General features: G+C 31.2%; 1 long non-coding RNA gene across 1 annotated transcript; it reads right to left on the bottom strand.

Moving 5' to 3' along the window:
* Positions 1-448: 448 nt before the first annotated feature.
* LOC141658898 (uncharacterized) lies at positions 449-4110 on the bottom strand. The gene is made up of 3 exons (XR_012549512.1): positions 3686-4110; positions 764-1692; positions 449-673 (listed from the first exon to the last, which is right to left on the bottom strand). It is a non-coding gene; the product is annotated as an uncharacterized LOC141658898 (long non-coding RNA).
* Positions 4111-4495: the final 385 nt, after the last annotated feature.

Below are 4495 nucleotides of genomic sequence, written 5' to 3'. Positions count from 1 at the left end.
AATATCGAATTCTAAAATCTCTAGTTATATTCCTTAATAGATCAAAATCTTACATTCCAAGAACATCTTCTTTTGGTCTCCTCACGTAGTTCCCTCAAGAACATCTTCTTTTGGTCTCCTCACGTAGTTTCCTTAAGAACATCTTCTTTTGGTCTCCTCACGTAGATCCCTTAAGAACATCTTCTTTTGGTCTCCTTACGTAGATCCCATCTAGTCAAGACTTGTGGCTAGATTTACTCCCACTCTATCTTTAGGAGAAAAGCACTTTTCCTCCAAAGATAGCTATTGAGCCACAAACAATGATGGTGAAGGGGGAAAACATATCACATATAGAATAGATGATTTAAATTTGATAGGTGTAAAAATAAGGTTGGTAATATTCCCTAGTGTGAGTTCAATAACTCAATATAACTTTATAATTGACCTTATATAAGTAAGTTGTGACTTTAGTCACCAATATCCAAAATACAACCATTGTTTAAGGAAACAACCAAATTTCCAAGTCGAACGAGGAAATCAAAATAGTTCTAAAATTTAAAATACAACATGAAAATAAATACAAAGCAAAATAAAGCCAAGCTTCCATCGATCTAGCACCATGGGCGGCTACATCTAGCTTTCGTCAATATATTCTAGGCTTGCTTTTCTTTGCCCTTGTCCTTGCTTGGATGCCCTAATTACAATAAAAAGGGTAAAACATCACAACTTGTATCAAAATACTAAAGTTGAGATTGAAACATAAAAGATAGGGATAGTAAATTACCTACTGGAATAACTTTTCCAGCTTTTATATCGCCAAGGTACTTTGGACAATTTTCTTCCAATGCCCAACACCATTACAATAGTGGCATTTGTCCCCGGACGGGGCACCCTTCTTGGGCTTAGAGGAGCTAGCTTCACAAGCCTTTCCTTTGTTCTTGTAGGGAGTTTGCTTCTTTCCCTTGTTGCCACCTTTCTTGAAATTCCTCTTGCTCTTTTGATTAATGTTGAGCACATCCTTGGTGGTGCTAGCATTTAGACCCATGTCCCTCTCGGCTTGCACAAGCATTTTATGCAATTCATCGAGGGATACTTTCAAGTTTTTAATATTAAAATTCACCCTGAATTGAACATATGCCTTAACCTTGTTTAAGGAATCAAGAATTCGATCAATGATGAGTTCTTCGGGAATATCTACCTTTTGCAATTTTAGAGTCTCAACATGCTCCATCAACTTGAGCACATGAGGTCTAACTTTTTGGCCCTCCTTAATATTGAGATCGAAGAACGCGGATGCCGCTTCATATTGAATGATCCTCGGAGCTTGTGAAAACATGGTCACAAGCTTCATATAGATCTCATAGGCGGTGCTAATCTTTATAGCACTCTTTTAGAGTTCGGCCTCTATAGAGAAGATCAACACATTTTTGATCGCGGTCGACTCCTTTTGGTAAATCTCATAGGCTTGTCTAGCGGTGGGGGTAGACCTAGCGTTAGGTGCGGCGGGAGAGGCCTCGGTAAGGTAACGAAGCTTGTTGTCACCCTCCGCGGCCAAGCAAAGTTGTGCATCCCAATCGGCGAAATTTGACCCATTCTTTTCTAATTTACAACGATCCATGAAGGATCGGAGTCATGAAACATTGGTGAGAGTGTTTGAGCTAGTGGTCGCGGATGAAATTGGAGTTGCCATTGCAATTGAGAAAACAATTTCGACTACAAAATAGAAAGTGAAGGAAATATTAAACATCTATCGTTTTAAAATTACTTGTAAACATTTTAAACAAGTTTTAAACATTTACATAGTGACCTCTACCCAACTATTATAAATGATCCCTAGATCCAAATTCATATTAACTTGGGCACGGTGAGCCGATGCATGTGTAGTTATGGCTATTTGGCTATGCATGCAAACATATAAAACAAATGCAAAGCAAAAATAATAAAATCCTAGTATGACCTTCCTAAAATAGTAAATTAAATAAACTATTTACAAATTCGGAAACCAACTCCTTTGGTCCCTTGAACTTCATTTGGCATGCACTTCAAGGTAATACCGTCTTTGTTGAACCACCTTCTCGAATTGCACCGTCTTCAAGGAACTCCGAAATAAATAAATTACATAGCTTTTCTACTTTATACATTATAAAATGAAAAAACAAAATAAAATAAAAGTGATACGAGATCACAATAATTACAACCGAATCGATATCCCCATTCATTTCGGGAAATACCAATTAAAAACTAAGGCCATACTAAGTTCAAATTACATAATTCAAAATTATATAGAATAAAATATGACAATCATACTAAAAAATGCAGCATTAATATATGTATGAAACATGCCATGTGATGTGCCAAATCGCCCTAATTAAGCTAATATAATATATTCGGTCCGATTTTATGGATTATTGTGACAATTAACTTATTAAAATCACAAAATATTACATAAATCAAATTTATGTCCAAGTTAATTACCCCAACCTTCTTAGGACTCAAAAATTTAGTCTTCACTAAACATTTGACAATAATACAACTTGCTATTTTATTATTGCTTTTTAAACATCTATTATTCATAATAATAAAGAAATAATTCCCAACTAAGTCATAAAAATTCGAAAATTTCAAAATCATAATTTTGTATATTCTGGAGAATTTCCAACATCCCAAAATTTTAATAAAAATTTTCCTTATATTATTTTAATTTATTTCACAAATAAATCGAATAAAACATAATTTTAACCCTTTAATTCCAAATTAAACATAAAATTATGCAATAAATCAAAATTAAAATTTTGAATAATCTAAATAAGTTTCTAGAACCTGGAAATGACAAATTTTACGCCCAAAATCGAATTTTTATATTTATTATTAAAGTTGCTATTTATCAATTTATATCTCATAAAAATTAATAACCAATTAAATAATACGAAATTTAACATGCAACTTTAGATCTGATGTTCATATCATATATACAACATTGGGAAAAATTTTTATGCCATAAAATTCATTTTAGCTATTTTTGCCAAAATAGTCACTATTTATGTGATTTTTACATCTAAAAATCATAAATCAGACAAAATAAAACCATTTTATCTCAAAATTTACATACAGTGTGTAAATATTGCATGTGCAACATACTAAAATTTTATGGGTAGGAACGAAGTCTAACCATTTTTAAGAAAATACCTCTATTTAACCAATTTTTATCATGTAAAAATCATAAAACATGCAATATAAAACCAATTTATACGAAATTTTATATACAATGTGTAAAATATGCATGTGAAGTCGTGTAAAAATTTCATGGTCAGAATCATAGTCTAACTAATTTTAGCATTTTAAATGTCATTTTATTCAATAAAATGTAATAAAAATACTAAAATCATATTAAAGAGCAACAAAATACCATAAATCATCAAAAATTACCTAAAATCAATTTAGGACCAGAATGTTTAACATGCAAAAATTTCGTGGCCTTTATCATCATAAATCACATATTTCTAGTTTTATATGTTAACATATTAACTCGGAAAAACAAAACCGATTATGCATGCAACAACTCTTGCTCTGATACCACTTGTAAGATTCATTAATCTCTTATTAGACACTTCTAATAACTATGTATTTATTAGTTTAGTCATAAACTAAAAGGAACTTATGCATGCATAACAAATTAAATAAAAGAGAAGAAATTAGTCATTCTTACAATGAGGGCCGAAATGGTTTATACTAATTGATCTCCTACCAAATTAGTCTTCTATAAGAAAAACCCAAGTGTCCCAAAACCTTAGATCCAATGATGGGATCTACTCCTTAAGGATTTGTACCAAGGAAACACTCTTAATACAAATACTAATTTTGTTACTAGAAATTAGTCTTTGTGAACTTAAATTATTACTAATATTATTAGTATACTACTTCTAGTATTGAGAGAATAATATTAGAGATAATGTGAGAATTTTCTAGTGTGTTTAATCAACAAAACTAGAGAGATAAGTTCTTGTCTAAGTAAGAAACTTATATGAATGAATTATCTTAATTAGAAGAGAAAAACTCTTCTAATTCATTAGGGTGGCCGGAATTATGGACATGGGAAGAGTGCCCAATGCTTTTTCTATTTTCTCTTCTCAAGAGTTTAGGTAAGCAAGCCTAAGATTAGTAGCCAATGATGATGCCTTCCACTAATTAAAAGAATAAAGCACAACCAACCCTCACCCCTTCATTTACACGGCACTCTTAATATTATAAGGGTCCATTTTAAGTTTGTCAAAATGTTAATTTGTATTGTGTGACAATTGGACATGTTACTAGACATGTAATTTAAATAATGCATTTTTAACTTATTAAAAATCATTATATAAATGAAATAAATCACATACAAAATTAACTTAGCAATTCACAATTACAATTACTTAAAATGGGTCATAGAATTACAAATCACAACTGCTTGTATTTATAATAAACCATTCATTCTTATTATAATTGTTTCATAAACAATAAATAAACTTTAAGTAAT

The sequence above is a fragment of the Silene latifolia genome, chromosome 6, assembly GCF_048544455.1.
Source record: "Silene latifolia isolate original U9 population chromosome 6, ASM4854445v1, whole genome shotgun sequence".
In the NCBI taxonomy this organism is placed as follows: domain Eukaryota; kingdom Viridiplantae; phylum Streptophyta; class Magnoliopsida; order Caryophyllales; family Caryophyllaceae; genus Silene; species Silene latifolia.
The sequence above is the reverse complement of the archived record's forward strand: the minus strand, read 5'-3'. Positions and strand labels throughout refer to the sequence as shown.